The following is a 21,989-nucleotide window of genomic DNA, read 5'->3' as shown; positions in this document are numbered from 1 at the left end:
GAACATAAGACTGAAGCCTGGGTATTGGAGGAGGAAGCAGCTGTAGGTTTGGGTGTGTGGGGGCAGTGGAAGAAGATGAGGCTGGAATGGTACCAGATTCAGGTCATATCAGGCCTTCTGTTTCACGGTTAAGCATTTGGACTTAACTTAAAGGCAATGGGCAATCATGGAAAACTTAAATTGGGAAGTGACATGGTCAGATTTCTGTTTCAGAGAGATGGAACATTATTGGTGTTTCTTCTTGAATGAAGGATTTCATGATCCGAAGGATTATTAGAGTGGTGAAAGACTAGGGGTAGGAATTAGAAGGCTGCTGTAGTAATCCTGGTGAGAGGTGATGGTGTCTGGACCACTGGCATGATGATGAGATAGAGAGGAAGGAAGTGGGATTTAGCTGATTTAGAAAGTAGATGCATTGATTAGATATGGGAGATGAGGTGAGGAAGAATGAAGAGTCTAGGATTGCTGCCGTTTCCCCGGGAGTCAAATCATTTTGCTCGCTGCCAGATTAATCTTCCTAAAATTCTGCTGTGGCTTTGTATCCCACCCCCTGCTCAAGAAATCATCACTTGTTCTCCACTGCCTTCAGAGCTGACTGTGAAAGGGCACAGCTCTATATTTACTCCAGGTCTTTCCCCAACACAAGCACTATGCCTGTGGTACTTACATTTAGCCCAGTGCCCTCGCCACCATGAACATTTAAAATGAACATTTACTCATCATATGGTGATTAGAGGCCAAACTAAACTAAAACTTCAAGTTTTTTTCCTTTTTCCCCCCCAAGATGTGTATCGACTCAGTATGGTAATACTGGTTACTGACTAGTAGTTAAATATCTATGATGAACAAAAATGGGGAAATAATAATAATTTTCTTTAACACATGCCAAGAGTGAGAGATTGTGGATAAAAATCTCTCAAAACATGGATTCAGATGATGAAAGAAATCCTGTGTGATGAAAAGGTTGAGAGCCACCACCCTGCATTCCAGTCCAATGGACCACTTTGCTGCTGTTTGCCAAGCAGCCTTGTGTTTTCCTCTCCTGCCAGGACTTTGTGAATGCAGCTCCCCTGACTTAAATGCCCTCCCCACAATCTCCCAGTACTTGAATCTTCTACAATCTTTAGGGGCCTTTTCAGACGCCACCTCTGTCCTCCCACATCTGCCAGGACCCCCTAAGTAGAGTGATCTTCCCCCTTCAGCCTCCAGCACCTCCTGGGCACTTGGGCTGCGTGTTCTGCCCTCTCTCAGCCCAAGCCGCTGCAGGTGGGAATGATGTTCTACGTATTTCCCATCTAGGACCTTCTTAGAAAATGGCAAACAGCATGGAAATGGTGCTGAAAGATGTAACTCCTAACCCTGTAGTCCCGGGAACCCGCCCCTTTGGCGCTACCGGGAGGGCCACCGGGCCGGTCCTGAATTCATTTCCACCTCATTAACTCGGCCCCAGGCCCGCCCCCGCCGGCTCCCGCTCTCGTTCCCCATCCCTGACACGACCGCCTCTTTTTCTTCCTTCTCTTTTCCCCTGTCATCTTGCCAGCTCAGCTTCTATCGCTTCGCCTATCGTCTCCCCATCTCTTTCTCCCTGAGTCTGTCTGGGTCTCTGTCTTTGGGTGTTGCTCTCTGCCCTGCTCCTCCAGCTGTCTGGGGCTCTGCTTCTTTGCCCCTACGCCCCGCCCCCTGCCCAAGCCCCTCCAATCCCGGCAGCCTGGGCCTGGCGCTCCACACTCCCATTGGCCTGTCCGGAGCCCCCCGCCCTCGCCCGCTCGGCCCCCCTCCAGGTCCCTCCATTCACGCAAAGTTTGGCTCTGCGCTGCGGAGGGAGGGGGCGGCCCGGCCCGGCCCAGCTCTGCCCCCGGCCGGCCCGACCCCGGCCCCGGCCCCCGGACCAGCCCTTATCTGATCCCAGCTCCGGGTTTAAGAATCCCGGCCCTGCCCGTCGCACAGCTCCGTTCCTCACTCCTGCCCGCCCCGTCCGTCCGTCTGTCCCGCTGCCCATCCGAGGGGCCACTCCACCCCGGATCCAAGGTAAGACCCTGGCCCTGATGAAGAAGTGCTGCCGCCCCGGCCGGGGTCCTGTCCGTCTCACTCTCCAGAGATACCGGAGCTCCCAGCCCCTCGGTTCCTACCCTGGCTGGCCTCAGGGTTCCTGTTCCCCAGCCTCCCTCCTTGGGCTGTCCCAAACGGACCTTTCTGGTAAGGGCTCCCAAGAAGGGAACTTTATCTAAGCTGATCACTTAAGCACTTTAGGCTAAGGAAGGAGCTTTTCTAATGCCCCTTCCGACTGGGCAGAACTACAGTTGCATCACAGACCTCCAGCTAATACAGTGACTACCACATATAACCATGCATCCCCCCACAGGCACTCCAGACAGCGCCCCCTCTTCCCAGGATCATCAGGTTACTCCCACTCCCATGCCCAGCCCCTCCCCATACAGTGACACTCACATAGTGACACTCACTGATCACTAGCTCACACATGGGAAGAAAACACCTATAGCTCAGGTTAGGGAGATGTAGTAGCCTGAAGTGACTGGGATCCTTGCTGGCTCAGTTTCTTCCCTCCATTCCAACTTTCCTCCCACATCAATACACCTCTCCGCATTACTAACCCTCCCCCACCCCCCGCCACCGGCTGTTTCACACTGAGCTCCCCAGGAAGAGAGCAGCAGGGCCACCCCTGCTAGAGTAAAGACAGATTGGGGTCCATAACATCCACCCTCCAGATGAGATGCCCTTTTCCCATTCCATCTCCCCACCAGGAACTAACCAAGGGCACCTGTGTTAGGAAAGAGATGAAGGTTGGAACTTCCTGGTTTGGGGGAGAAGAGCTGAGCCTGGGGTGGAGAGAAGGACAAAACTGGGGGAAAGTGGGAGTAGGGCCTCTCGTATCTTGAGATCTCGTTCTTGTTAATGAAATGCCCCAGGCAGAGTGAGGCAGATGGGGAAGAGGGGGTGACTAAGAAGCTAGTACAAATTTGGACCCCAAAGGAGGCTTAGGCTTAAAGCCTGATTCTGCTGCTTATTGATACAAATTTTGGCTAAAGATTTTTGGCCCATCTGCCTTGGCCATTGTGTTTGAGTTTTTTTTCTCCACCAGGACGGCTTTAGGCATTTCTAGGTGGGAGGGAGATGATGATGGGAGGTTTGGTGTCCTTCTGGGAGGAGTGACACTTGTTTAGGGGTGAGGAGGGCCTGGAGTGGGGATCAGGAAACCAGCCTGAGGAGGGACCAGCAGCTACCACTGAGTTCCATTTAGTCTCATCTAGAAAGCCTCTCCCTAATCTCCAAGGACTTCTGTTCTGTTACATGTTCCTGGAATGATGGTGGGCACCATCCCGTGCTGAGGGGTAGGGCTTATTAATTCCTCATGGTATAGGCTGGGTATAGGGGACCAAATGTAGAAGAAACCAGGTGTCCTGGCTTATAGCTAGTTCTTCAGGGAGGAGGAAACGAGGGAGGAAGGGGAGGGAAGGCCTTATGCCAGGGAGAGGGGCCAGGACTGGTGTGTGGAGGCAATAGGCATGGCCCAGGCAATGCCAACTCCTTTCCCCCGCCCTCCAGTCCTTTGGTGGTGGTGGCGAGGGAGGGAGAGAGGGGGTGTTGGGGGGTGATCTGGGCCAGTCCAGCCTCCCAAAGCCCTTGCCAACCTGGGTCCTGAAAGGAGCTGCTGTTTTCTGAGCCATCCCCCACCCCCAAACCGGAGCCGAGCAGCCAACTTGTCTCAGTGGATATCAAATGGCAACGACTCCTCTGAGTGGAGGGGGTAGGGGGGCAGGGTTATGGTCCCATTCCTTCTGTGGTTCTAACACAGAATCCCACTGCTGCCCCTACCCTGAGGGGAAAAAAACCCCTGTCTCCTCAACATCTGCCCCACATCCAGTCTATGGACCCATATCTGGGGTGGGGGGATTAGTTGTCTGCCCACCAGCATCCCTGTGCCCCACTGAACAGCGTCCCGTCCCCGCACCTGCGCCTTTGTGCACGAGCTCACTTATAGCTATGGTTTGGTTGGCTTGGGCTAGAAGGGAAGGACCTGACAGAAGACCCAGGGGCTTACTTCCCTGGTCCTCCCTAGGGACCAGAGAGGCTGGGACACGTGGATCTGGGTGGGTCCAGATGAAGTCCTCCAGGGCCATGCTGGGATTGGTGGAATAAGTGGTTTAGGGCTCTAGGGAGTGATCATGCAGAAAGACGTACTCTTTCAAAGGAGAAAAGGCTTCTTGTACCTTTTAGCAAAATGCTTGGTTTCTGCACTAAGGACAGACGATAGGCAGAACCCCCTGACATCGTTGGGGAGGGAAAGAGACATTGAGCAATGGAGCCCCTCAACTTTCTTGCCAAGGGTTATTTAGGATGGAAAGGAAAAAACCTCCTCTCTCCCTCCCCTCCCCGGCCTAGATTCTTCTCTTGCCTGACTGGTCAGTGCTACTGTCCGGGCTGAGGCCAAACTGTCCAGGATGGTGGTGAGGCCCTGGAAGGGGCAACGAGAAGGGATAGTTTAAGGCACACTGTTCAGATGAAACTGCAGAAAGATTAGAGAGATGGGAGATTTGGGAGCCACGTGTTTAGCACCCAGTGAAAGGTGGTTGGCAGGGACATCTCCTGGGAATCAGCTTTCTGAGTGTCTTTCCCACAGACTGAGTTCAGTGCTTGTCTCCCTTCACCCAAATTTAATATATGGGTTGCCACCATTTTCATGGAGACAGTGCATCTGGGTGGCCCCTCTTCATCCCCTCCCCCCATCAGAAACTTGAAAGGGCAAAGAGAAAAGGATTATGGGAAAAAACACTTCCGTGGGTGTCTGCCAGCTGGGAGCTGGATTTGAGGTGGTGGGGAGAAGGGAGGAGCTGGCTCTGGAATGCAGGAGAGAAGTCAGAACTGAACGTGTGGCCTGGAGAAAGAGGCTGGAGAAGCATGGGACTTGAGAGGACTGAATGAGCATTCAGGGCTCTAAAAAGGTGTAGCACAGGAGTGGACATGGCCATCCTGCTCCTCTTCCAATGGCAGAAGACCTGGGGAGAGGGTTGGGGCTGCAGCTGGAAGGACTTAGGTTAGATCTCAGGAAGCACGTCCCAGGAAAGAAAAGATATCCAAAGCGGAGATTGGGAAAAAGAGGTAGGTCACCTTCTGGTCCTAAACAAAAACAAAAACCTCAGACCAAAAAAAGCCCATCATTACGGCTTCTGAGGGAAACTGTGAAGCTCAGAGAACCACAGGGATTATTGTAACAATTGTGAAGAGGCCTCCTCTGGAGGGAAGGTGCAACCCCGAAGTGCTGGCCCGGGGCTCCTTTCTGTTGCCTCAGAGGCAGAGGCAGAGTGGTTAAGAGCACAGTCTTAGAGCCAGACGCCTTGGGTTTAAAATCCTGGTTTTACCACTGAGTAGCTACACGTCTCCTCCTCCTTACAAGTGGGGCTAATTCTAGCTGTGGATTAAAAGAGTCAGTATTTGTAAAGGGCTTGAAATGGTCACCACGTTCAAAGTAAGTGCAGTCGTTGGCTGTTACGGTTCTCCACCTCGGTGACTCTTCCTACTCCATCATCTTTCCTGGCTCCTGGGCCTACCCCAGCTCTTTGCTGTGGCTTTTCTGAGACCTGTCCTGGGTCTCTCTCCCTCCACCCCTCTGGAGTTTGGGAAGGGGAGAGAATTATCAAGTTGTTTGACATGAAGTTCCTGTCTTCATTCCAGCAGGCTGGCCAGTGCCTGAGCCTGGGTCTTCATGCCCCTGACTCCTTCTTTCCAGGAGTTTTCATCAAGCAGATGTCCTATCTTCAACTCAGATTTGATAAATGTGAACTGAGCTGTTGAGCTTCCCTAAAATAGCCTCTTTCCCTATTCTGACCAATTTAGCCAAAGATGCCAGCTTCTTTCTACCCCCACATCTCACCCTGTCCCAAGGAGTCCCGGTCGCAAGGCCCTTCCTGCCCTCCTCCCTGCCCACGTTTCCCCTGCAACTTCTCTCAGGTGTGGGAGCCCCCATCGGCCTGTCCACCCCATGAACCTGAATGCCCACAGCAGCCTCTTTAATGACCTTCCTGGCTCCAGCTTGTCTTTCTCCTTGATTCCCTCCCTTTACTCCACAGGGAATTATCTCCAGCATTATCATCATGAAGCATCAGTTATATCTTGCCCCTTTCCTCCCCAGACATCTCTGTTGGCTTTCAGGTGAAAACTTGCAATCAGAGCCTTCAAAATACTTTATAGCAGCCTTTCTCCACCACCTTCTCCAGCACCCCAGTCTTTGGAGACTGCCTGATTCAGACCTTGCTCCCAGGGAATAAATCCCAACTGGCAATTACAGAGCCATACTCCTCCTGCTCTGGGCCCTTACACAGGCCTAGCCTCCAAGTCCTGCCCCTCCATCCTCCTGTTCACCTATCTGCTCTGTCATCTTGGACCCCTTCTCCTCAGCTTCCTGCCTGTCTATGATTTTGCCCTGGATACGCAATGCAGTGGTAATGTTAGAGGGGACATCCTGTCCCCTTCATTAACAGGGGTTCCTCTAGGGTGGGGCTCAGACTCCTGTCAGGTGGCGAACTCCCTGAAGCAAAGGCATCTCTTTCCTCCCTGGACCCCTTGATTCCCAGGGCACAGAGTGTCTACTGACCAGCTTGACTCTAGGTAGGAAACCTTTCTGGTGGCTAATTCTAGGCAAGGACCCTAACTTTAGAGGCTTAGGACTGTCCTAGGCTAGGGTATGTATAAGACCTTACTATCCAACTCTCTAGGGAACCTCCAGAGAAACTCCTCTCTGACCAAACCCCCCATCCTGTGGGGACAGTTTCACCCTAAGATTATAAGCAGCAGACCCTAGAACTCCCAATTTCCAGTTCTTTAAGCACTGCTGGCCCAAACATAAAAGTCCATGTGGGTACCACAGAACCCTCCTCTCCTCACCGGGGAGGTCTGCTCCTGCCCCGTGCTGCGTTTATCAGGGGCATCCGGAGTGGGAAAGGGGGCAGAGGTCGGAGTCCAGTGTGGGACAGCCCCATTGTCATGGCCGGGGGGCTTGCAAGCTGGGAGACATGTGGGGATAGCTCTCAAGTGGGGTGTAGGCTTGACCTCTTAGTATTATAGTCTCCCTGGGACTGTCCCCTCAGCTCCACCCCTGATCCTAGTCCCAACCATAGACCCGGGCACATACCTTTTCCCCACATCTAAATCTCCCTGGTTGACCCTCTGATTAAAAAGACCTGTGCAACTGGCAAGAGGAGGCAGTAAGGATGTCTGAGTCTAAGGCAAGTGGTTCTCAAACTTTTTGATCTCAGGACCCACTCCTTCACATCTTAAAAATTATTGAAGACTCCAAAGAGTTTTTGTTAATGTGGGTTATATCTATTGATAAGTTAGAAATGCAAGTTAAAATATGTATTAATTCACTTAAAAATAACAATAAACCCATTTTGCATGTCAACATAAGTGACGTATTTTAATGAAAAACAGTTCTTTTTAAAAATCAACAAAGAAAAGTTTAGTAAGTGGTGCTGTCTCATATTTTCACAAAGCTTTTTAATATCTGGCTTAATAGAAGACAGTTGGTGCCTCATATCTGCTTCTGCATTCAATATGTTGCAATATCGTATTGCAGTATAGCTTCTGGAAAACTCCACTGAACACTTATGAGAGAATAAAAGTGGAAAAAAAGCAAATAATATGTTAGCATTATTATGAAGATAGATTTAATCTCATAGAGCCTCTGGAAGGGTCTCAGGAGCTCCCAAGACTCCTGGACCACACTTTGAGAATTACTAGTCTAAAGGAACCCCAGAAAACAGTTTCAAAAAGCCCAGGGGCATCTGAATATCCTGGTTGATCTCCCTCAGCTGCCCATGGTCTTCTCCATGGTCTTCTGAATGTTTTCACTAGGGAGGCAGTAAGGAGTAGTGGTTAACCATGTGGGCTCTGGAGACAGACTACCTACTTGAGCTTGAATCTCAGTTCTACCATTCAGTAGCTGTGTGATCTCGGGCAAATTACTAACGTCTCTGTGCTTCAATTTTCTCATCTATAAAATGAGGTTTAAAAAAGTGCCTACTCTTTAGAATTTTTGCGAATTAGATAATGTAATGCTAGAAAAGGGCCTACCTTGGTGCTGAATAATGTGAACTCTTATTAAATTCCAGAGCCTTGCCCCTGAATCCACTGCCCCTGGGCCTAGAAGGCAGAGTGATGCAGAAGTGACTGTTTCCACATTTGCAGATGGGGGTTTTGGGAACCAGAGAGGAAAAGTGACTTGTGCGAGGTCCCAGGAAAAGTTAACAGAGTTGTCTTAACCCAGGAGTTCTAGCCCTGCAATCTCCCCACCAGACATTTTCAGGGGGGAAAAGCCCCAAGATCCTGAGAGCGGGAGCAGACCTTACCTTTCCCCCAGCAATCCCAAGTGTGGCATCCAGGGCCAATAGCAGTAGAGCAGGAAGCCTTGAGTGGAGGGCAGATAGCAGGGAGGACTTCCTGACACCAACAGCAACTGAACAAGGAGAAAGCAAGTCAGGAGCAGACATTCCTAAGCCCAGAAGGTTTCCTCTGTCTTGCCTTGTGGGGAGCAGTTCTGTCAAGTGGCCCCAACCCTCTCTCCAGAGGACTCCTGGCCCAGGGCAGAGGAGGTCTGTGATTGGGCAACGCCGCTTCTCCTGAGGCGCCCCTTCCCTGCTCACCGCCTGCAGCCCTTTCCCAGATCTTTTCCTTCTCTCAGTTCTCCCAACACTCCAGGCCCCGGTGCCTTTCTGCTGGCTCCCCACCCTGCCCTTTGTGCTGTGACGCCACAGGCAGTACCGGCACCGTGGGAAAAGCAGCAGGTCCAGCTGAAGGTGCTGGGGGACGGGGGTGGGGGTGGGGGTCCATGGCCAGGAGGAGAGAAGCCTCTCCTCACTGCATAGGGAAGGGGATGAGGCAAATGGGGGAGACAGACAAACACACTGGGGAGGAGCTAGTCCTGGTTCTTTGGCCTGTCAGCCAAATCCCCCTGAGCTGGGCTGCAGGCACCACCTTATCAGAAGCCGAAATACCCCAAACCCTGAGCACACACCCTGAGTAGAAGCATTCCGGAGCGTCAGATCCCACCCGCAGCCCCCAAGCCTGCAACTCAGAGACTTGAGGGGGCTTAGGTTTGAAACCTTGCTCTCTATGGCTCCGTTTTTCCTCTTCCACCCACACCGTTCCCTTGAATAGATGGTAAAACTGAGGCCAAAAGTGGGTGGGCTCAGACTGCCCACTTGCTTCTTTCCAGAGCCCAGCCTGGGACAGAGGAGCCTGGCCTCCCACAGACCCCCATTCCCCCTCCCTCCCAGTCCCGTGGCTTTTTCCACTTAGAAAGTCCTTTCTGGCAAAGTGGCAGGGTTTGGGGGCCCTGGTCTAGTCTTCTTCCCCTGTCTCCTGGGCAGTGCCCCCAGGGGAGCCCCTGTGGGCTAAGATCTCTTCAGTCTGAGTCGTGCCCCATCCCCTGCCTCCACCCTCGAGGCCAGCACCCCCCCAGCCCCAGCCCCTGGGCTGTGGGACAGGGAAAGGGCCGAGGGGCTGGCTCTGCATACTAATGTCCTGCCCATTGTCAAAGCCCCTTTGTGCCGGAGAACTCCATTGAGGCGGCTCCGGGGCGGGCACAATGGGGGCTCTGTCCCCGAGTTCCCCCAAACAGTCACCTGCTTTCAGAGCCTCCCCCCCCACCACCCCCAACCCGCCCAGTGTCCGGCAGGCCCAGCGAGCGCGGGGGAGTGGGCCCAGGGCCAGGGGGGATGGGCAAGAGGCAACCCTCCCTCCCTGGGCAGGCTGGGGGGATGGGCCCACGGAGGGGAGAGGCCCCGGCTCGCAGGGGGCAGGGACAGGCTGTGGATGGAGTTGGAATGCAGGTTCCGTGGGGCCGGCGGAGGGTAAGGGGCACTTGCAGCCTGCCCACTCCTCGGTTCCACATGCCCAGCCGCCGGGGCCGTGGCTGCCCGCCTCTCTGCCTCCTCCCACCGCAGGGCTCATATATGCAGAGACACACAGGCACACGCTCATGTATGCGGCCCCACACACGGCTCCAATACGCACGCTGGAGCGGATGTGCCCAGCGCAAGCAGGCCGACTCACGCTCGCAGACGCCACGCCCCCCTCCACCTTCCACTTGCATATGCACCTGCACACCCGCTCTCCGCCTCCCCCACCCCTATCTACGTTGCACCCCTCCGCCAGCCTCGGGCGGCTCAGCACCATCCCCGCCCCCCACCCATGCCCTCGCTGCCCCCTGCTGCTCCAACACAGGTTATAACAAGTTTGCACTTGTTGTGACCTCGAGAATGTAGCCCTGGGGCGGGGAATGTCCTGCTGCCCCAGACTACACCTGCTTATATGTTAACCACGGACACAGCCGCCTCCTCTGAACTCTAAGCACAGCACCCCCACCCCACCGACCACGGAGAAGTTTGGGGAGTTAGGGCCTCCACCCCAGAGCCAAGCAGAGCACGCCGGATGGAGGGATGTGGGAACGATCAACCTCAGCCTGCCGGGCGCAGGCGCAGGCGCAGGGTGACTATCACTTGCACCTTCCCAGTGCACCTGGAGTCACAGCCTCTCAAGACCCGGAAAGGTAGATGGCACCGTTGTCATTTCCTCATTTTATAGTGAGGCTCTGACAGGTGACATGATGTGTCCAGGTGGCAAGACTGGGACTCCATTCTAAAGCGGAGGTCTCTTGCCTCTGGGTGTTTTTCTGGGCTTTATTTTTTTGGTGGGGGAGGGTCACTATCTGCCTCTTGGCTTCATTCAGATGACCCACCCCATGTGGGATTTTAACAGAGCTATCTTTCGCCCATCTTCCTTGGAAAGAGTGGAGGCATGTTGGCCTGGGGTAGGGAGAACAGGTGCAGGGACTTTATATAGGATTCTGGGTCTAGAAAGAACCTCAAAAGGTCACCTTGACCCTAGACTGCCTCTGGGCAAGGTGAGCCTACTTCCTTTTTTTCCTACCTTCCCATGGACCCCACTCTACTACTGACCCGATCCCTGGAGAGAGAAACCCCATGGCCTTCTCGGCTAGAGTTTAGCGTTTGAGATCTCTGTGGGTTGCAAGTCCTTCATGAGGCCTGGCTCTGACCATCCCTGCTAATATCCTATATCTGTATAGGGTTCTATAGGGCATATTTATGCCTCTCCTACTATTCTGGTCTGGGGCATCTTCTGAAAGTCTGGAGCAGATACCCTAAAAAGGGAAGAGATGGAGGGCCCACCAGGATCCCAAGGAGTTGAGGGCTGCCTGCACAACGGTGTGCTGGGACCTGGGGTGGTAGTTGGGGTCATAGCTGCAGAAACTCCATTAGATGGAGAACTAAGCTGATATCTGCCTACTCATCTGCAAATATTATTGAATGCTGATTTCCATGGTGTTTCCTTCATGTCAGAATTGCAAAGATTCTTGCAGGACCCTTCTATTCCTCAACCCCACCGCTCACCTAGAATGCTCCCTGGCTGGTGGCCAGATTCTGTTTAAGCCGCCTCACCCATCTGTCTTCCTCCATGCAGGGGCACACCTCCCCCAGCCCTTATGCTCTGGTGTGGGGCTTCTGTCTCCAAGTGGCCCTTCACATGCCCCTGCTGGAGACGGAGGCCTGCACAAGGTACTTCAGCCCCTCCAGCTGCACTCAGGCAGTGAGTTACAGCAAGGGGGCAGCCAGTGAGACAGCCTCTGAATCTAGTTCTGCTTTCATGCCACCGCTGCCCCTGGCCTTCTCTTCAAATGAGGGTGTGGATAAGGAGTCAGTAGAAAGTTGGGGAAGGGGAGAGGGATTCCCTCCCGGGTGATGGTGGACCCCCTTCGGCTTCTCTGTGTGAGGGTCAGAGGTTGCTCTTCATACATGGAACCTGAGACACAAAAGGAGAGGAGAGGACAGCTGTTGGGGAAGGTGGCTCAGTTCCCTGAATCTGTGTCAGAAGCACAGGGTGCCTGTGGGTCTCCACCTCCACCAAGGGCAAGAATAAGGATAAATTGCTTGGGCAGCAGCACGTACATTTTGACTTACCAGGAGGCATTTCCTAGGTATAAGGGATCACCAGACAAAGGGCAAGGACAGAGAGAGGTAGGGCACTCACTTCCCCTGATAAAAAAGAGAGGCCCAGTTTAGTCACCTACTGAACAAAGGCCGACTGGCCTGGGAGGTAATTCCCAAGGGGTTCAGCGCCCCTGCGGGCAGTGGGACTTCCGGCTGTCTCAGAAAACTCCCTTGACCGTTTTCACAGCCCCTAGCAGAGAACATTTTTGAATCTGTCCCCTCCCAGTGGACCCAGTATTTGCTCTTTCTTCTAGCTCTTCTGGCTGGCGTATTTCTGGGCCAGCTGCTGATGGGAGGAGCACGCTGCACACCTCTGGGCTGGGGCTGTGGTTGGATGGGGAAGAGCTCAGTGGATGACACTCCAAGGTTGGCCCTTCAGGACCCCGGGGTCCAGAAAGGATCTTGGAGGAAAAGTGAGGTTGGGATGAAGAAGAAAGCCAGGGTTATTGCTGATTCTGCTATAAGAGCACACGTGCTCCGAGCCAGCTGTGTGGTTGTGGGAAAGTACTCGACTTTTCTAGGTCTTGGCTTCCTCTTCAGTGAAAGGAGGGGACTGAACAGGATGGCCACGGGGACCTCCCAGAGCTGTCAGGTCATCAGGACTTTGCATGACAGTACGGTGGCCAGTTGAAAAGTGCAGACCTCAGTTTAAACAGGCCTGGGTTCAACTTGCAGTCGCTCCTTCCTTTCTAGTGGCCCTCATGGGTATGTCAGCTCACTTTCCCAAGTCTGGTTTCCACACCGCTAATATGAGGGCTATGGTATTCCCCACCCCCTAGGGAGGGCAGGGTGATGCGGAGGCCCCCATGGGCATCCTCTTCAGTCCCCTCCTTTCACTATCCTGGACTTTTAAAAAAATATTCTATTAATTTTTTTAGTCATCGCTTAGTGATTTATTCTCTTAAAGCTTTACCAGCAGCTGTAATGGAATACCCTTCCCACCCTGACACCTTGGGTAACTAAGCGTTATCCTCCTTCGCTGCCTGCTCCGTCTGGAGGACCCGCACAGCAGTGCCTTATTTCTCAAGGTGCTCCACAGTTGATGGGGGTAGCTTCAAGGCCTCACTCATCCCTCAGTCAATCACAAGGGCCTGCACACCCTTCTCGACAACTTCCTGCACATCTGCAGGCTGCACACCAGGGGAGTGCTCAGTTCCTGTTTCCCTCCAGCCCCGAACCCGACTTCCCCCTGGCCACACTTTGCAGTCCTTATAGATTTTAGCAGAGCCTTGTACTTACATTTGCTCCCATGAGAGGGAAGCAATTTCAGGGGAAGACTCAAGGAACTTAACTCATCTCCAGTGCCTTCTCTCCTCGGAGTTGCCACCCCAAGCGGTTCTGTGCTTTACCTCTCACCCTGCCAGCTGCCTGGAGCCACCAAGGCTGAGGGCAAGCAGGAGGGCAAGGGGCCAAAGGGCATGATGGAGGAACTGGGTACTATGCAGCGACTTCACTGAACAATTTTTCCACCTCTTGGCAGGTTGAACGGGTTTTGGAGGGAGCTTCATCCTGGGAATTATAGGGAGGTAGGTTGAAGGAGGTGGGTTGGAAGCCTCCTCCAATTCCCGAGCTGTAGTAAGTCCTACCCCATGGGTCACTGTTACCCCGGAGAAAGGAGAAATAGGGCAGGGGGTTAGCTGGGGCATCGTCAAGCCCACTGGGGCATGGAGAGGCAACAGAAGTAATGGTCCATGGGATTTGGAGGCAGAGGTTCCGGCTTTGCCATTAAATAAGCTTCAGCAAGTGACTTTACCTCTCTGAGCTTTAGTTTCTCTAATTTGGTAGATATTTTTCTTTCCTCTGCAAAGTCGGCTAATAATAATATCTTATATTTGCATAAGGACCTCACAGGTTTCACAGACTTTATCTCATGTAATCCCGACCACACAATGGAAGGTTTTATTACCTCCTTAGGTGAGGAAACTGAGCCCTGGAGAGATGAAGAGATTGACTGAAGTTCCCAGAGCTAGTAAATGGCACAGACCAGAGTGGCAAATAGTGGGAAAGAAGAATAAACAGGGACCCTTGGCTGGGACCCAGACATGCCAGAAAAACAAATAGGTTTCACTTGGAAGGCTAACTGAATTGAATGGAAAAATGGCTCTCTGTACCACTATGTTGAGAAAGATTCTGAGGCTCAGTGAGGAAAAAAAAAGCACTGTGATGAATTAGTGGTATCTGTTAAGGGTGGGAGGTGGGGAAATGATGACCCACATGCAGTATGGTTGACATCTCTAGCCCAGAATCAGCTCAGGGATTTCATGTCTAAGTCCTTCCTTGATACTAATCAATTAGGTTAAATTCAAAGGCACCAGATTTCTGCCTTCAAAAAGCTTGCAGTCTCTCAGGAAGGACAGAGGAGTGCTATGTTGATGATGTGGCAAAATGTCCCCAGAGCGTAGAGGGTGAGTAAATATTTGGAGGGCATTCGAGGCAGAGAGAACTGCAGGGACAAAAGCATGGGGACATGCAGGAGGTGTGCAGGTCATGTCTTAGAAGAGCAAACAGTGGTTCTCTACAGCTGGAAGATGGGGCATGCAGGGAAAAATACCAAAAGGAGGGGCTCTGAAAATTGGAGTGGCCTCAGATGGTGAAAGGTTTGGAATGCCATGTCTAGCAGTCTGGGTTTTATTACAGAAGCTGTAACTCATTGAAGGACGGAGAGCAGGAGCAATGGGATATCACTGTGCTATAGGAAAGCCGAGGGGGTGGAGGCGAGGGAGTTGAGGTCGCGGGCGGGAAGACTGGGAGTTCATTGTAGCATTTCAGGTGAAAGAGAACGAGGGCAGCCTCAAAGGAGGTGGAGAGAAGCCCACAAAGGCAGAACTGCTAAGACCTAGTGACCCACTGGATGAGGGGCGAGAGAGAAACAGAAGGGCGACTCCAAGGTTTCCAGTGTGGGCGCTGATTGGAGGGTAGTTCTGCGAACAACAAGGGAAGCACAGAAGACTCCCTTTTGAGGAGAGAGGACTTGAGTCTGAACACATTAAAACTAGGATCTCCAGATAAAGGGAGTCTGTAAGTACTGGATGAACTGGGCAGATGTGAGGTGGGTGGACTCCGTGGGAGTGGTTGACACAGCTGGGGAAGGGAGAGCGGAGTGGTTAGAGCTGAGAGCCAAGGGTGGGTCCCTGAGAAACACCAACAATTCAGGGAGCAGAGAGACCAGAGCAAGAGAGATGGACCAAAAGTAAAGAGCCAGGGAGGAGAGAACCTGGAGGACCACGTCAGAGAGTGACAGTGAGACTCTGCACATAGTACTGACCCCATGAAGTGCTCTTACCTACGTGTGCTCGGCCAGTGCTCCCAGCACCGCGCAGAGGTAGTTATTATTAGGCCCTTTTTGCAGATAAAGGAAATGGTAACTCAAAGAGTTTAAGTGATTTGCCCCAAATCACAAAACCTAGAAGTGGCAGGCCCACTTTAGAGTTAATGAAGGTCTCCAAAAATCAGCAGGTCCCCCACCACATCGCAGTAAGAGCCAAAGGAGAGAGTGTCCAGAACGGACAGGCTGGTCATCAGTCTCACATGATGTAGAGACCGCTGGGGTGGAGGACTGAGCAAACGCCCTTGGATTTGATGATCGCTAGGTCAGCTGTGACCTTGGAGGGAGCCTCCTGCTGCTCTAACTGCCACCCAGCATGGCTGTGCGGATCAAGGGGAATTGCTTCCAATGTGCTCTGGAGAATGTAGAGCCTCACAGTCTGATGGGGCTGATGCTCTTGCTTCTATTGTTATTAAATATCAGTAGATCGGACCACTTACTATTGCTAACATGGGACTTTTTTTTTTTTTTTTTTGAATTGGCAACTTCATAACCTAACAATAAAAGAAGTGGGCTAGGTCAGGGGTAGGGGCGAGGAGGGTGGGAGAAAGAAAGCTGCTCAGGCAAGGGCGGTCCTCTGGGGCTGGGGAGCCCTGCCCCCTGGTGGTGGGGAGGTAATCTTCAGCACAGGGCCCAGGGGCAGATGCCTGGTGAAGCTTGAAGTCTCCTCCCTTCCGCGCACTCTCCACCCATCTGTAGTCTTGCCAGCTCCCTCTACTGTAAGTGCAGCTGGGCACAGGGGTGAACTCTCCTGAGGGGGCTCTGTCTGGAAGAATACTGCTAACGTCTAAACCAGGGTGATCTCCTCAACCAATGTCTTTGGGGATCACTTAGGTTCTCCCCCTACGGAGAATCTCAGAAGCCTGGGCCAGGTGGTGACTGATCAGAGTCAGGGCAGGCTGACACAGGAAGAAGAGATCTGAGCAGACCTGTGGGTCATCGCCAGCCTAGCCCCTCTGAAATCTCCCCCCGTTGTCCTTGGGAACCTTTCAGCATCTGAGGTCTTACTGATAACAGCAGAAGAACAATAACAACAGAAGTTACTTATATTAATGCCTTTGCTTCCAGCTGTATCTTAGTACCTGGACTGACTTTTCTGGCTCTTTGGTCGAGGTGAGGAGGGATGGGTGAACATCTCCGAGGAGATGTTCTTTGGAGGTGAGGACCCAGATGGGGCCAGGCCAGGAAGCTCTCAGTATTGCTGGAAGTGGGGCTCAGGAGGCCGTGGTGCATCTTTTGTCCTCAGTTGAACTCTGCACAGTGCCAGGCTCCTCACACAGGACCAGGATGTGCAGCCCTGTGGCCCCAGACAATGGGTAGGAGCAGACACTGTGGCCGGATGGTGACTCAGAGAGGGAGTGTGCTGGGGAGGGGTGTGGGATGGAGGGTGGGGGGACAGGTGCATCAAAGAGGCAGTCCCCGTTTGCTGTGTGTGCCAGGAAGTCATCCCTCCTCTTCAGCTGGGGCAAGGGGTGGAGGTCCCTGAGATACCCTTCTCTGGGCAGTTCTCTGCAGGAACAGTGTTCCCTTCTTGTAGGGGACAGAAGGCACGGCCTGGGGATTGGGGTGGAGGAAGGGGCAAGGGTCCTGATCAGCCCACACTGACAGGGTGGGGTGGTGTCTGGACAGAGAACATCTGACATGGCCCCACCTCTGTGTTCCTCCGTCTCTTGACCAGAAAACACACAGTGGGGTCAGAAGGGCCAGACGGAGGTCACAGGCTCCCAGGAAATGCTTTGAAGGCTTTTATCCTTTCTTTTGATCAGACTATGAGAACTTTCCAAACGTTGACACAAGGGAAGAAAAGCCTATTCTTTCTTGGGCCAGGGCCTGTGTCAGGCTGGGGCTAGAGGATGGGCGGGAAGGGGAAGGAGCCTGGAGGGCAAGAGACACAGGCAACAGTGACTCAGCGGGCACGGCGGGCCCCGGACACACACGGCCCCTTTTTTCCCCACCTCAAGATTTGTGTGCATCTGGCTCCATTTCTATTTGTTTATTTTCTTTGGGGCAGGACAGGAGGGAGATTAATGAACAAAGACATAAAGTTTAAAAAGAACCCCAAACCCAGCTCCATTCTTCTCGCAACCTTGAGGCCTTACATAATCCCGCAGTGCCTTTCTTCCAGCCCTTCCTTTACACCCATCTCCTTTCTCCTCTCTTCCCCCCTCTCATTAAGAACACTTGGAAGCCCAGAAATGCTTCTTTTCAGCCACAGTGCAGCTGATCTCCTCCTGAAGGCTTCCAAGGTCGCTATTCAAGCTGGAGTCGGTATCCACAACAGAGATAATACGGTTGGTGAGAGGAGGCTGAGTAGCTGTTCTCTCGCTCCACCAAGGCCAGTGGTGGGGGCAGAACCTGGCTACAGCTAAGCCTTAGAGACCAGCCCAGCCTCAGATTCTGAGGCTGATCGTGCTCACGACCCCTCTGCTTATGCACGGGGCGCCCCCAACACCCCAGCACATAGCACTTGAGTGTGATGGGCAGTTTCTGGGACAGAGTCAGCTGGTACTATGATTCCTATTTCCATCCACCCATTCATTTATCTGCACTCCACAGTGATGGTTCAAGTATTCCCATACTTTCAAGCCTAAAATAATTAGATTAGTTCACAGCTATAGGCAGGAGACCCCAACACTTCATATCTTGAGTTGGATTTGACGCCTGGCTCCAATGCCCGGTTCCCAGGACTCTGGGTGAAGCTTGGACGAAACTTTCTTGGGATGGAGTCCCTTTGAGGTCAGACCTCACCACCTCATGGGGCAGGTACCAACATCCATCTTGCTGCCTGTGAACGTCTCCAGTTCTCCAGGTCTACAGATCAGGAGATGGAAGGTGTGGGATGCAGGTGTGGGACTGGACTGACAGGGCCTGGTACACAGTAGACATCTCATTCGCATTTAATAAATAAATGAGATGTAGATGGAGGAGTAAGCAGGAAATGAAAATTCCCTATAGGTCCTTTCATTCTTTTTATACACATGAATTCCTCCAAGAGCACTGGGATCACACAACAGTTAAATTTTGTAATCTTATAAAGGAAACTTTCTGTTTCCATTTCTAAAAGTTATGTCTTTTTATTGGGAATAAATAACCCATGAAAAATGGGGGGAAAAAACCACCTCCTTCTCACTTCCTTCTGCCTGCCTTTCTGAGCCCATTTCCAAACCCCTAAGTCATGAAGCTCTTTTCTGGAGGGAAGAAGCAGGAAGAATAGGAGGTTGTAGGGCTTAGAACACCTCTACTAATGTGGCCTTGAGATGAGGATGGAGATACCCTGTGACACGGAATTCGAAGGTCAGAGCTGTGATTGGGTGGAGAGCATACTCTTCCTCCAGATCACCACTTCCAAAATCAGATCTCCAGGAAGCGATATGGGAGGCTGAAGAAACTCTGAGGGGAAAGGATGATCCAGACAGATGTGGAGGGAGAGGAAGGACAAAGAGGACGGTGAAAAGGAGGGCAGAAGCGGGGAGACACACTTCAGTAACAGCCGGCATGAAATGTGAGATGGGCCAGCAGGGCAGTGCCGACAATAGAAGAGATGAGAAGAGAGTGGGAAGCAGAGCCCGAGAGATGGACACGGGGAGGATAAAGACCTGCCCTGCGAGCCTGGGAGGAGCACCGCGGTGGAGCAATCACACAAAAAACAGCACCACCGCCAACCACCAGATACACCCTGGGTGTCCTTGCCCGTGAACTCTTCACCCCTGGCTGGCTTCTGCTGGCCCCTAACACGCTCCAGGTGTCATCTTCTCTGCTTGCTGAGTGTCGGATTTGCAACGTGAAGGCAAATTCACCATAGTATTAACCTGAAGCTACAGTGGCGAGTGCTTAGTAATGTGGCCAGAACGAGGTACTGACCTCAGCTCCGCTGCTCATGCGTTGTGCCGCCCGGGCTCTCTGAACCTCAGTTTCGTGAGTAATTGCGAAGGTAAAAACTCTGTTCCCCAGAGGAGTTGCAAAGACGAAATGGGAGTGCTGGTCTCAACTAGGCATTCAGTAAATGCGAGTCCCCTCCCTCTCTCTCCTTCCATTTCCCTGAAGTACGCCGTGGTCCACAGAGAAATTCACCCGGCGGCCCTGTAAAGGGCGCAGCTGGTGCACCTCGGGGAGGAGGCCGGTCTCTGCCTCTGATCCCTGGGGGAGGCACAGCCCTCCACACCCACCCTGGTGGCTGATGCCTCTTGTTCTTGTGGCCCAACCTTTAATCACAGGAAGCTGGCCACAAGGCAGGAGGGTGTCCTGGGATCAGAGCACATCATTCTTTTCCGAATTTGTCCTATTAGCCTTTCATGTGCTCCCAACACTTCGACCAAAGTGACTGGCTCCTCTCCCCCTGCTGGCCCTGCCTTTCCTCAGTGCTATCCCTTTTGCTCCTACTGCTCCCTTCCCTGGAGGGGGCTTCTCTTTGACCGCCCTCCCCCCAAATCCCAGTCTCCAAGGGTCCAAGTCTTGCCTATCCTTCAGGCTCGGTCCCAATGCCACCTTTCTCTATGAAGTCTTCCCTGAGTGAAACAGTCAGGTATGGAGGAAAAAACTCCTGGTTGTTAGTTACTGATTGCATTTCCCAGTAATAAATATGGATAATAATATTCCGGTAGGATCGTTTCAGGGATTATGTGAGTTAACATTAAAAAGTCCCCAACAACTTAGCCCAGTGCCTAGCGCATAATAGCTGCTCAGTCAATACCTGTTAGTTACCTTCCCAGCCCTGCCGCCTGGTCACCTCTCTGTCTGCAAACTCCTCCAGCTCTTTATGGACCCCTCTTCCATGGTGCTTCTTGCCCGTTTTATGGTTGCCTCCCTTATTAGATTGTAAGGTCCTCAAGGCCAGAATCTATATCCAATTCACCTCCAGAATCCCAGTGTCTTGCTTAAACTCTGGCATCCAGCAAATGTTCATTGTATAGACACATGAAAACACAACAGAAACCACATGGATCTGCCTATGCGGTGGGCAGCATCATTCCAGAAGGGAAGGCTTCATGGAAGAGGAGTCATTTGGACGAGGCTCTGAAAGATACCTTGGATATGTGGAGACAAAGAGAAAGGCGATGCCAGGAAGACTGACAAGCATGGACAATCATGTGAAAGCAGGAAAGCATGGGTGTGTATGAGAGAGCAGGCGACAGCTGGTTTGCTTGAAGTTTGCCACAGGAGAGAAGCAGCAGCAAATAAGGCTGGAGAGGAGGTGCAGAAGCAGACCACGCAAGGCTTGTGTGTCAGACTGAGTTGGACTTCTCTCTGATAGCTAGTGGACACATCATCTGTCAAACCTAAACCCAGACAGAAGGGCTAGAGCTGGGGAAGGACCTGCGACAATTATAGTAGAAACGAGAAGTGGAGTTTGGAGGCAGAGAGGTTTGGGAGGCAGAAGACCTTAATTTACAGAGTCACATCATCTCTCTGAGTATCAGTTCCCTCATTCATAAAATAAGGATCATAACCTTAATACCTCATAGGAATGTCATGAGAATAACTTTTGAAAGTGCTCTGTAAAGTAGTGGATACTTGTGCACTGATTCGTGATCAGAGGTGTAACCGAGGAAGAGTAATCCGGTAGCAGCGTAGGAAGGATTTAAGGAGAGAAAGGATGGAGACAGGAGTTGAGTAGGAGGCTGATGATTCAGACAAAAGGTATTAAGGACCTGAAGTAAGACAATGAAATGAAGGGCAAGAGACACAAGGAACAAATCCACAGCATGTGGCATCTGATGAATATTGAGATGAGGAAGGAGGGGAGTTGGAGGTGATCCCAAGATTTCCTGTGGTAACTCAGAGGATGATGGCACCATTAACTCTTTAGGAAATCAAAGAGGGGCAGAGGTGGGAGAAGGAGGATTCATTCACATGTGGGAATGAATGCATTTAAGATTAGGACCCCAAAGCTCCTTCAGTCAGGTTGTTCTTGCCACAGAGGGAAGATAAAGCTCTGCCCAGAGCTGCTTCCCTGCACCATCCCCAACCTGACAGGTTTTAGGAGAAGGTGCACAGCCCTAACCTGCAGCCTCCATCACTGCCCCTGGGACGGGGCTGAAGCATCCTTTCTGGTCATTTAACTTGGCAGGGTTCGCTCCAATGCCCATAGCTATTTACAAAGCTTGTTTTCCCCCTCCATCCTCCTGCAAAGGGAACAGCTGACCCAGAAAGGAGCTCCACCGGTGCCTCGGGACTTGCTCTCTCCCACCTTTTGAAAAAAAGGATTTGTAAACATCTGCAGCGCCAGCAGATCCTGTGGAAACCTGGGTCCCTGTGAGGTAGAGCCAGGCTGCAGCCCTCACTCAGGCCTCGTGTGTCCAAACAGGCTCTTCCAGTCACCCCTTTACTCGGTCTTTCTTAACAAATGCACTTGGTATTGGGGAAACAGGTGACATTCAGTCTGTGGCCTCAAATTGAAAACTCACAGATGGCAAACGATGGTAAACAAACCATTGCAAAGCACTACGATATTTTAAAATAGGAATGTGTACAAATCAGGCTTAGTAAACCCGTGCTGGGGACGGGGAGCTAGAGAAGAAAAGCTATTTCTTTGAGGGCCAAGGAGGCTTCAAACCAACAACTAATGCTCTGGCTGAGTTTGAAAGATAAGCTGGGGGTCATCAGCTGGGCCTGGAGCAGGGCAGCGCAAAAGCGGGTCCAAA

The 21,989-nt window shown here is 52.2% G+C and overlaps 1 protein-coding gene and 1 pseudogene across 1 annotated transcript in view; one reads left to right on the top strand and one right to left on the bottom strand.

Moving 5' to 3' along the window:
* The first annotated feature begins 1,869 nt into the window (after positions 1-1,869).
* Positions 1,870-21,989, top strand: part of KCNJ10 (potassium inwardly rectifying channel subfamily J member 10) — a 29,616-nt gene continuing 9,496 nt past the window's right edge. The window contains exon 1 of the mRNA XM_010955630.3: positions 1,870-2,028. The gene's annotated coding sequence lies outside the window, so the exon portion shown is untranslated. The remainder of the gene's footprint in view (positions 2,029-21,989) is intronic.
* LOC123617059 (mth938 domain-containing protein pseudogene) lies at positions 10,275-13,669 on the bottom strand (annotated as a pseudogene).

The sequence above is a fragment of the Camelus bactrianus genome, chromosome 21 (assembly GCF_048773025.1).
Source record: "Camelus bactrianus isolate YW-2024 breed Bactrian camel chromosome 21, ASM4877302v1, whole genome shotgun sequence".
NCBI lineage: Eukaryota > Metazoa > Chordata > Mammalia > Artiodactyla > Camelidae > Camelus > Camelus bactrianus.
This window is presented reverse-complemented; position numbering and strand designations above follow the sequence as displayed.